Raw genomic sequence first — 11895 nt, forward strand, 5'->3', positions numbered from 1 at the left:
TCCTATTTGAAGTTTTATTGTCTTTAAGATGTAATTTTCTAATTAAACATTTAATTCTGTAATTAAATGTTTTGTATTTTTGTCTGTTTAATAAAATGTAATTGTATTTAATGTTTAACTCTATTAAACAGACAAAATATTGAATTAGATAACAAGGTACATGTCACAAAATACAAATACTACAAATTACAGATAAAATATTTTCGATAATTAAATATTCAAAAATACAATTAAACAAGAAGAATATTAAACATATAAAAAATACAAAACATTTAATTTGATTACTAAACCTTTAAAAATACAAAACATTTAATTACAGAATTAAATGCTTAATTAGAAAATTACATCTTAAAGACAATAAAACTTCAAATAGGAATTAAACAGAAAACACAACGAAGCATTTAAAAAGAAAATTAAACATTAAAAGGTGAAAAAACATTTAAAAAGAAAAACCTTCAAGATTTAATCGAAAAATTAAATATTGGGAAAGAAAAAAAATTTAATTTTGTTTAATTTCATAATTACATGTATTGAATCTTGTTTAATTATCTAATTCAGTATTTTGTCTGTTTAATATAGTTAAACATTAAATACAATTAAATTCTATTAAACAGACAAAATATTGAATTAGATAATTAAACAAGATACAATACATGTAATTATGAAATTAAACAAAATTTTTCAAATACAAATATTAAAAATTACTGATAAAATATTTTCAATAATTAAACAGTCAAAAAATACATTAAAATACTTCAAATAGGAATTAAACAGAAAACACAAAGAAGCATTTAAAAAGACAATTAAACATTAAAAGGTGGTAAAACTGTTAAAAAGAAAAACCTTCAAGATCTAATCGAAAAATTAAATATTGGGAAAGAAAAAAAAATTCAAACAAACCAATAAAACATTTGAAAAAACAATTAAACATTAAAAAGACAAAACATTTCAAAATCAAATCAGACATTAGAAAAGAATAAAAGGTGAGAAAAGAGCAAAACTAAACATCGAAGAAGAATCAAACTAAAGACAAAACATTTGAAAAGACACCAGTTAGACTTTAGAAGATCAAATTAAACAGAAGAGACAATAAAATGATCAAAAAGAGCAAAAACAGATAAAGGTCTTCAAGCGTTTCCTGGTCAAACGAAAACATCAAGTTGTTTCTTCAAACATTTCCTCTTTCTATGTTCTTGGTTTGATTGTGGACAGATTTACTAAGAACTCATTTCAGAAAACTGCTTTCCAGATAAAGTCTACTAGTAGTTGAAGGCATGGATCAAACTAATGTTACCTTCTGATCTCCACAAACTTTACTGTTCAGTGAAGAGAATCAAAGTTTGTTGAGGATTTCTAAAAAACCCACAGGTGAAGGTCTGAGAAGAACTCAGATGGATGACCTAAATGTGAAATCAAGACTCATGGTCACAAGTTTTAAGGCTTCTGTTAACCAGAAAGTTCAAACTAACAGAGAAGTACTGAAAAACTTTTAAAACTTCAGTCCTCAGACTGTCTGAAGGTTCAAACTAACAGAGAACTACTCAAGAACTTCTAAGATTTCAGTCCTCAGACTGTCTGAAAGTTCAAACTAACAGAGAACTACTCAAAAAGTTTGAAAATTTCAGTCCTTAGACTGTGGAAAGGTTCAAACTAACAGAGAACTACTCAGGAACTTAGAAGATATCAGTCCTCAGAGTGTCTGAAGGTTCAAACTAACAGAGAACTACTGTGGGACTTAGAAAATTTCAGCCCTCAGACTGTGTGAAAGCTCAGGTCCTGAGGACTTCGGAGGTGTGGAGGCTTTGGAAAGTCTTGGAACTGAGGGTTCAACCCTCCGGCACAAAGGCTGAAGTCCAACCTCCTGAGAAAAACGGTCGAGATAAGAGAAAGTTAAAAAAAAAACTTGAAAACAACAAAAAATAGATGATAAATGCGCAAAAAAAAGAAGAATTAGTATCTGAGCGAATAGCTCAGGGGAAAAGAAGACAGACTACCAAGTGGAGGGTCGCAGGTTCAAGACCCGCCACTGGCACTTTTCTTTGTTTGTCTTTGTCAGAATTTTGAGAAAATTTAAGAAGGGTCTGGTCTTGAACCAGCGACCTGCAGCTCCATAGGCAAATCCTTAACTCACTGAGCTACAGATCAGATAAAATGAAATAATTTCGTCGTCCCTTTGACATCGTAGTTTCTGAAGTGACTACATGGGTGGAGCCAAGGCGGAGTCAAGGTGGAGTCAGGGCGGGGAGTAGGCGGGGAGGTGGGTGGCGGCCTCCCCCCTCTACTCCCCCACCTCCCCCCACCGCCCACCACACCTTCCCCCGCCCCACGAGTTCTTCGAGTCTCCACGAGTTCTTCGAGTCTCCACGGGTTTTCCCGAGTTTCTGGAGTTTCCACCAGGTTGGAGGCAGAACAAGTTGTCATGAAAAGGTGTTGAAGTCGGCCAGGATGGACTGACTTTTTACAGCGACTAGAAGGAAGACCACTAGAAGAGCAGGTCTTTAACCACCATCCATAAAATCCATGGAGTCGCTCCAGAGAAATGAAGGAAGGTCAACTTTTATCAACCTCCATCCAGATGTTCAACTTGATATCTTTACTTTGACATTTTTAGCACCACAAACCTTTAGTATCACACCATATTATGATTAGGATTTTAATGGAATCCACCTGCAGATTTTGTTTTTGTTGACAAACTTTATTCTTGTCGTCGTGGGACTGCAGTATTTAAAACTGTTCCTTCTATTTGACCTCATGTTTATTAGTTTTAGTGGAGAAATTTTGAATTGTCAATTAGTCCCTTAAAAACCAAATAATAAATTGGATTAGTCAAGAGGTTTAAATTTCTTACTTTTTCATATTTTAAATATGACAAAAAAAATATAAAAATAAAGTCTTGAGACAATTTGACCTGTAATTGGCGTTATATAAATAAAATTGAATTAAAACTGTATGTATCTTGTAATGTTGGAGTAATTCAGCCATATATGTTAGAAAACACATTTTCTTTGTCCATTAATATGTCATTTTCTCCAGTAATTCATTTCTTGTTTTGGTTTATAAAATGTCAAGCCCAAATATATTCAGTTTACTGTCATAAAAACCAAAAAGATTTCCATTCATGATGCAGGAATCAGACAGTTTTTCACTTTTTATCTTAGTTTAGTCAGAAAGATAGTTGATAATGTGTGAATTGTTGCAGCTTGTGAGCTGCAGAAGGTTTTAATCTTTGGGGCCGAGTGTCAAAAAACATTTAGAAACCAACATCAACAAAACACTCAACAAAGATTTGAACATCATTAAAGGGAAATCCAACTTTTGCATGACAATGTCTAATCAAAGGACATTAATTTCCAATGTAAATGTGTGATATTCATCCTCTGGAGCTTTCTCTTCACATCGTCTTCCACCTGGACTGGTTTGGTTGGGAGCATGTGCAACAAATATTTGAAAAACTGCACTTTAACATCAATGAATGACACTGAAGTTTAATCTCTACATAAATGAGACTGAGTCTGGATGTGCTGCTCTGTCATTAACTCCTAAGTTTAAGGAAAGTTCAAACAAAAGAGGACGGTTCAGAGAAGACTTGAGAATGAGCTTATTTTGAACAAACATCTCAGACTTTCTGAGCTTCAGCACCTCTAGCAAGATATTTTAACAAGCAACTCAAGAGATCCAAGTTGGAGAGAGTTAGCTTTAGCTGAGCCAAAGAACATGTGGGACGCTAACCTAGCAAACATTTCAGACTTTTCTCTGTGAATTTTGAGAAATAATTTCCTATTTAATGACAGAGCTACACATCTTAACTCAGTCTCATTAAAACAGACTCTAATTCAGTGTCATCCATCCATATTAAAGTGCAGTTACCCAAAATGTTTGTTGCATGAGCTCCAACAAAACCTGTCCAGGTAGAAGGCCACTTTGACAAACAGGAAGTGGAAGATTCCAAGCAGATTTATAGAAGGGGGAACCGGACTGTACTAAGTGTGGTCGAGTATAGAGGGGTGTTTTGTGGGTTTTTAAGGCTGATAATGATTATTAGTGAGACATTTGGAGTCGATATTCATTTGCAGTAAATGAAAGTATTTAAAATCTTGGAGTTAAACTTAGAAGAACACAAACTAACAGAAAACTTTGTTGATACGTTTTTGTTTTGTTTACAGATGTTAAGTTAAAGGAGTTTTATTCGTGACGCATAACCAATCAAATCACTCCAGAAGACAGAGCAACCACAGGTAGATAAAGGTTCAGAGCCAAACTAGCACCATTTTTAAATGTATTTATTACCGTAAATCAGTAAAAAATAAAATACTGATAATCAGTAAATCAGTCAGCCCACAATTACTACAATTCTACAATGTATGTCTCTTTGCTTTGACTTGTTATTTGTACAATATACGATGTATATGATGGCGTTTTTATACCAAAGACTATACTATGATGTTTTCTAAGAGACATACGATGCTACTCTGCTTGTTCTGGCCGCTGCACTCCTCCTCTGTTGTTTTCTGGATTGTACTCAGCTGCATGTCTTCGTCCACCAGGCCTCCGTTGACTCGTCCTGCCTGCCGTCTCTGGAGCTAAAGCTGAATTGGAACAGACCAAAGTACAGTCCAATCACGATGCCAGCTGCCTCTCAAAAGGCTCCTTCATCTGGTGGAACTTCTTCTGAGGGGAAGCTGAGCTGGCCCGGCAGAACTTTGGAGATGTGTTCCAGTGGTTGGTGGATGTGTAGGGAGATAGAGAGGGACCTTTGACTTGTTCAGAAAGGAAAACAGGGAACCCATTGGTAGTTTTAGTTTAGGGTGCTACTGCAGTGTGTTTTTGGGCTTGTGGGAATATATACTCATTAATATTTGATAATGATGGATGCTTACTGCTAAATTGCTTATAATAGTTAATCAGAAAGATGTATTTGCTAAACAGACAGAGTGACACTGATTCATTTCTAAACATAGAGTGCCCTTGACATTTTTTCAAACAGCAGTAGAAAAGTAGCTTTTGTTGCTGTGCAGAGTATCCTTGTTTTACAGGAAAACAGAAGAAGAACCAAGGCCACGGGAGCGAGTCAGCAGCACATCAGAGAAGGGAGGAACCGGAACTCGCCCAGCGGCCTGCACAACAACGCTAACTCTGTTAGATTATAAAATACTGGGTCAGGGAGAAATAGCCAGTCTGATTCTGCTCGAACTGACTGAACACTTGTTGTCTGTTAGGGAAAGGCATTCGGACCCAGAGCTCTGTATTGCACATTCAATCTTGGTGTAATAAAGACTCTTTTTAACCTGAATTGAATTCTCTTGACTACTCCATTAAAAGAACCGGAGGAAACAGCCTGACACATTGTTTTATTCTTTTATGATTAATTTCAGAATAGGCTGATTTCCAACAGGCTTGAAGAGGTGAACAGGAAGAGTTTTTTTTCGTATTGATTATCTTTTACTTTGTTCCTGGTTGGAATGCCCATCAATGTCAACATGAAGTTCACTTTTAGTTCTGGTTATTTATTTTTATTTTACTAACACCCATTTGTTTTTAACCCCCTCACATGTTGTGTTGTTGTAAACTTACTCTTTCAAATAAATTCTCGTCTAACCCTCTGGAAACCAGCGTTTGGACTGGTTTTGTGTTGCTCCTCACCTACTGACAGCTGTGGACTAAAGGCTATACTATGACGCTTTTAGAGCGACATGCTATACTATGATGTTTGTTGGGCGACACGCTATACTATAGGCTTTTTTAATTGACATATTACTGACCTTTTTTTTGTTTTAGTTTCTTTTGTTGTTTTTTAGCAACATATAAGAATTTGAACAGTTTTAAAAGTTACTATACTTTTACTTGTGCAGTGAAATATTATTCTATGGCATTTTTTAGACGACATATTATACTCTGATGTTTTCTTGAATAACATACTATTTTGACAATATACTGCACTATGACATTTTTTGAACCACATATCATACATGACAATTTTAGGCAACATCCTATCATTTTGCGCTTTTTGAACCACATAATAATCTATGGGGGTTTTTTGCCGACATGCTGTACTATGAACTACAGGCCATACTATGTTATTCTTGAGTAAAGCATACTATACTTTGACATTTTCTGAACTACATCCCATACTATGGCGTTATACACAGAGTGCTTTGGTTACATGTTGATTTATAATCTAGATTTTTTTCTGTTTTGTTTTTTGACAGGATTACCACAGACCTGACTGTGAACACCGTCGACACCCACCTCAGGGAGACGCTGCCTAAGATCTCAAGGCTGCTTGGTTGTGGTCTTTCTGGCACGTACTCTTCTAAGATGAGCCAGGAAGTTTAACACTGATGGAATGACACCAGGTCTAAGCCGACAAACTTCCAATTCCTCCTCAACCCATAGTCTCTGGGAAACCTACATGGAGTAAGAAAAGTAGACAGAGAAGTAATTAAGTCTGTACACAACATATTAAAAAGAAATCATGCTAATAAATTAAGTACAAAGAACCAAATTCGCCAATATACTGGAGACCAGAGTTATTTAATTTGATAAGTAGTAACATTTCAATTATTTGAGAGCAGTCCTAAAGAACTGCCTGTAATCCCAATCATAAAATGGGTTTGGAGGAAGATAATAGATGGTAATCTGGATATACATGAGTTAGGCTTGGTAGTATTGGTGGTAGTAATAGCAATGTGACTACTACTAGTAGTAGTGGTAGTGCACTAACTACTGCTGCTGATACTGGCACTGCTACTACAACTTGTAATACTATTACAAATGCTGATACTACTTCTACGACTCTAACAGCTGTTTATACTACTACTGCTGCTTGTACTTTTAGTATTACTACTATTGCTTGTACAACTATACTACAGCTACTATTAATCGTCTGGTATTTGGTTGTCAAGCTGCTAGCTCGCCTTAGCGTTTTGCTAGTGGCTAACTAGTTAGCTCTCATAGACTGGAAGCTCTCAACAAGATTTCATAATGAAAAAAGAGCCAAAAACTATTCTTACCTATGAAAAGTCATTCCAAGTTTCCTTGTCTCAATCGTACGACGCAGTGTGCAATTGTATGCAGCACAGTGAGACAGCATACTTCTTGTTTCCGTTTTCACGCTGTTGACATCAATGGAATGCACTGAAACTTTGCCCCCACTAGCTTAGCCTCGCTGTAACACGCAGCTCAAAGGGGCGTGTCCTATCTACTCATTCATATCTATGAGAACAACGGTGGCTGCACATAAGGACGTCTGACGTTGATTAGCTGCATAAATACCATTATATACAGTCTATGGTAAATACGTATGTGAATCGCATCATTGGCTGCAGCAGCCAGTCACCTGTCACTCACTGACTCACACTGAAAAATAGCATAGAATGAATTGTTACGTGTTTATTTCATTTACAATTTAGGTTGGATTATTTTTTTTTTGTGCGCAGCGCAGATTTTCTGTGCGCGGAGACCGTGTCAGCAGTGCGCAATTGCGCACGCGCGCAGTTTAGAGGGACCAGTGCCCACAACCCAAAGATATTCAGTTTACTGTTGTAGAGGAGAAAGAAACCAGAAGACATTCACATACTGGATGCTGTAATGAGAACATCAGAAATTACTATTCTTAAAAAAGTAATAAAACTGACCAGTTGATTACAGGATCGCATCTCATCATCAGTGTGTAGCATTTGGATCAATGCATTGCTGTGCTTATGAGGGGTCTCACAGATGTTTGCACAGCTGTAGACTCTTGTTTTACCAGCGTTCCCTTCAGCCATCTTAAAACCAAAATACTATTTTTTGGATGGACTATTAAAGTGTACAGATTTCCTGAAAAAGTCCTAAGCCCTCTCTATAAACATCTACTCTTCAGTCTTATTTGTTCACTTGCATCAGCACAGGAGTCTTCCTCAACTTCCTTTATGAAGAACACGTGAGTGCTAGTGGCTAACTAGTTAGCTCTCATAGACTGGAAGCTCTCAACAAGATTTCATAATGAAAAAAGAGCCAAAAACTATTCTTACCTATGAAAAGTCATTCCAAGTTTCCTTGTCTCAATCGTACGACGTAGTGTGTAACTGTATGCAGCACAGTGAGCCGGCATACTTGTTGTTTCCGTTTTCACGCTGTTGACATCAACGGAATGCACTGAATCTTTGCCCCCACTAGCTTAGCCTCGCTGTAGCACGTAGCTCAAAGGGGCGTGTCCTATCTACTCATTCATATCTATGAGAACAACGATGGCTGCACATAAGGACGCATGACGTTGATTAGCTGCGTAAATACCATTATATACAGTCTATGGTAAATACGTATGTGAATCGCATCATTGGCTGCAGCAGCCAGTCACCGGTCACTCACTGACTCACACTGAAAAATAGCACAGAATAAATTGTTACGTGTTTATTTCATTTACAATTTAGGTTGGATTTTTTTTGTGCGCAGCGCAGATTTTGTGTGCGCGGAGACCGTGTCAGTAGTGCGTAATTGCGCACGCGCGCAGCTTAGAGGGAACAGTGGCCACCACCATGCTTTAGTGTGGGGATGTTCAATTCTGGTCTCATCAGCCCAAATAATTTTCTACCAGTTGATTTCAGAGTTCCCCCACATGCCTTCTGGTGAATTCTGCTTGAGCTTAATTCAGGACCTTGGAAATGTTCTTGTATCCATCGCCTGACTTGTGCTTTTTAAAAAGTATTTTACAAAGTTGCCTGGAATCTTCTTTTGTCTTCTTTTGCTTTGACATAAAAGAGTCTCTTTTTTTGTAAATTCTTGTCAAAAAAGCCAAATTAAATTGGCCAATGATTCAATGTTGAAGAGAAACAAAAGGGAAAACTTCCAAGGGGCAGGAATACTTTTCATTAGCACTATATGCCAAATCCTGCTTACGTTGCCTGGCTAACTGACTTTAAATCACCAGCTCGGTTTCATATATCAGACCATAGACCTCAGAAATAACCTCTCCTGAAACAAAAGGCCTCTCTCGATTTCCAGCTATGCCTCCATGTTTCCCTAAATATGGTTATAAGAGAAGGCAGACACAAACTATTGGTTACACTCCATCTACGTCAAACATAAAACATGAAAATATATCCAACTGCTTATGAAGCTGTATTTTTTTTAGCACACCATGGCTAAAATTTGCTCAAATATATTGCAAAGGTCAGCAGTTTTTATTGTCGCTCATTTTGACATGGCTGAAATCTATTTAGCTGTTTCAGTAAGTTGGCTATCGTTAATACAGACTCATTGTTACACATTCTTAACTTACTAGGACACCTGCACAGAACAGAACCATTGGTAAAATTTTCTTCATTACCTTGGATAAACCTATTTTACTTTAAGGTCTGTTTTGCAGCTGTTCTGGAGCTTTCAGTCAAATCATGTGATTTTTCTACGCAGATAGCTGAGCTGTCAGGAAAATGTAGATGCTCAAGTTTGCATTTTTACAGCAGTTTCTCAGAACTTAAAGTCAGATAACAACTGAGCAAAGTTCCTCTTTTGATAAAGACCATCTGATCAGAAGCTCCCAGACGGGTGATAATGTTTTGTCATTTAGTCCTTAGCTTTAAGCTAGAACTAATATAGATTGATGTTTTTATTCAATCATGACAGCTATATTAAAGTCTATTTCAAGAAGTGTTGATTTAACTTTATGGTCTGTGGGGTGCTGTAGTTTGTGTTGCTGCTGAACTGTATTGTGTCAAACATAAGAGAAGTTTCTAAAAATTCATAGAGCGCATTGCAAATTAACTGGCTGCTGAGTTTATGAACCGTTTATGTCAGGTTTGGACATTTTCTCTTTCTTTAGGGTCAGGTTGTAGTTTGTGAATCACCAGCCTAGAAAACATAATCATGGACAGATGCTCTGTTGTGGGTGAAGATCCCCCTCTGCTGGTTAAAAAGGTGGCACCAAGGTTCTCTGTACTTTGATTGATACTTTGTCTATCTACAACAGTAATATGAATGTTTTTTCTAGCAGTTTCACTATAAAGTGATCCAGTCTGAGAAAAAAAAAGGCAAATACAGATTTCTTTTGTGACTGGAGACATGAAAAATAACAATACACAAAAAATAATAATATCCTTCATTTGTTTTCAGAGGAATCTGAAGCTTCATACATTTTAAAGACCAACTTCTGTTCTGATATAAATCATGCTGAAGGTTTTACTGTGTGTCCATTAGCTTGAGGTAGCTTGATTTTAAAATATTACTTATGATAATGCATCATGTGGACGCAAAATAAATTAGAATGATAAAGGTTTAAAACAGTGGTTTGACACAAAACTAACCAGATCTGCAAGATTTATGGAGAGCATTATTTTGTATATTACTACAAGCAAATGTTCACAGTCGACATTTTTACTTGTCGCTGTACTGAAAGTCCAGGTGTTACTAATCACATTAATAACAGATCTGTTATGGAGAGACAGACCCTGAAACTGAAGCAGCTGTGAGTTGTTTGGGCAGACTGTCTTTGAGAAAAAAGAAATGGGGAAATTTGTTGGAAATTTCACCTCACAAGGTCAAAGCTGGTCTTGAGTGGTCCCTGGATGGAGGCCCAGAGAAGGTGGCTGTTTTTTTTTTTTTTTTTTTTTTTTTTAAAAACATTTTTACAGCAACAGCATAATAGCCAGAAAATGCAACATATAATGATATTAAGATGCTTTAGTTATGACAAAGAATATCAAAAGCCCAATCTAAAAATGTTATCTTACAGTTCTTGCTTGCAAAACTAGCTCAATGTACTTTAGTTCAGAGTTAAACCTGTCAGTGATATACTTTTAGTGAATCTATATAGACTGATGCATGAAAGTATAAGCAGCATTTGTAGCTGGTCTTCTGCTGATTAAATCAATAACTTAGCAGGTACTTAACAAAGTGAGTACATAATTTGTATGTAAACACAGGTGTTTTCACTTATTAGCCTGTTATTATTCTAGTGCACAGAGTTTAGTGAAATAATTACATGTAACTCCGGTTCATTTGCACCTGACAGGAGGGACACTCAGACAGAGCAATTACAAACACCTGTGTGGGTCTGCAGAGTCTTTATGCTCAACAAGCACACAGCTTTTTCTGTTTTAGCCCCAGTGCTCTACAACAAACTGCCCTTACAGCCATTTAGTGCCTCCGTACAACATTTCATCCTTTTCTATTGTTTTGTTCTTGCTATTCTTAATGTATCGCTGACTTTATTGGTTTTGATTGTCTTCTTTTTATGTTTTATTGACATTTATTTATGTTTTGTATACACTGATGCTTTCTAAGGCACCTTGCAGCTCCAGTTTTGAAAGGGACAATAGAAATTAAGTTGATTTTTAACATTACTTTGTAAAGTTTAGTTGTCAAATTTAAACACAGGACAGTAAAAGTACACTGTAAAAAAATCCCAAAATCTCACAGCAAGGGTGCTAAAAAAAATGTGTCAGAAAATGTTGAAATACTGTAACATTGAACAACTGTAAAAACTGGGAAAATCCCAGTAAATATCTGGAAAATACTAATATTTTTTACTTGATTAAATATAGTAACCAGTGTAAATTTACAGTCAAATAATGTAAAAAAAATTCCTTTGTAAAAACATTGTTTTTCTATGTCTACAGTAAAAATGTAAATTAATTTTTTTCTCTCAGATTTTACTAGTTGTTAATTATTATCATTTATCATTTTCAATTGTATTTAAATCTATTTATTCTTTCAAAAAATGGACAATGTCTGTAAAATAATATTTGCTTTCGGCTTTAAATACAATAAAGATAGTGTAATTTTTACGGTCAAACATAGTTAAATAATCAATAAAAATTCATAAAAGTACCAAATTTTAATGTCATATAATATTTACAGATTTGATCTTTTTTTAAATGAATGTGTAAACTAATATAATTTCTGTCATTTTACTAGTTA

At 35.8% G+C, this 11895-nt stretch overlaps 1 long non-coding RNA gene across 2 annotated transcripts; it reads right to left on the reverse strand.

Annotated features, from left to right (window-relative positions):
• Positions 1–4263: 4263 nt before the first annotated feature.
• LOC129350396 (uncharacterized) lies at positions 4264–7109 on the reverse strand. 2 transcript variants are annotated; one of them, XR_008603794.1, is made up of 3 exons: positions 7011–7109; positions 6247–6405; positions 4264–4751 (listed from the first exon to the last, which is right to left on the reverse strand). It is a non-coding gene; the product is annotated as an uncharacterized LOC129350396 (long non-coding RNA). The 2 variants fall into 2 exon arrangements; XR_008603793.1 differs by lacking the exon at positions 7011–7109 and having other exon boundaries at positions 6247–6591.
• Between the last annotated feature and the right edge of the window lie 4786 nt (positions 7110–11895).

This window comes from Amphiprion ocellaris, chromosome 13, assembly GCF_022539595.1.
Source record: "Amphiprion ocellaris isolate individual 3 ecotype Okinawa chromosome 13, ASM2253959v1, whole genome shotgun sequence".
Classification (NCBI taxonomy): Eukaryota; Metazoa; Chordata; class Actinopteri; family Pomacentridae; genus Amphiprion; species Amphiprion ocellaris.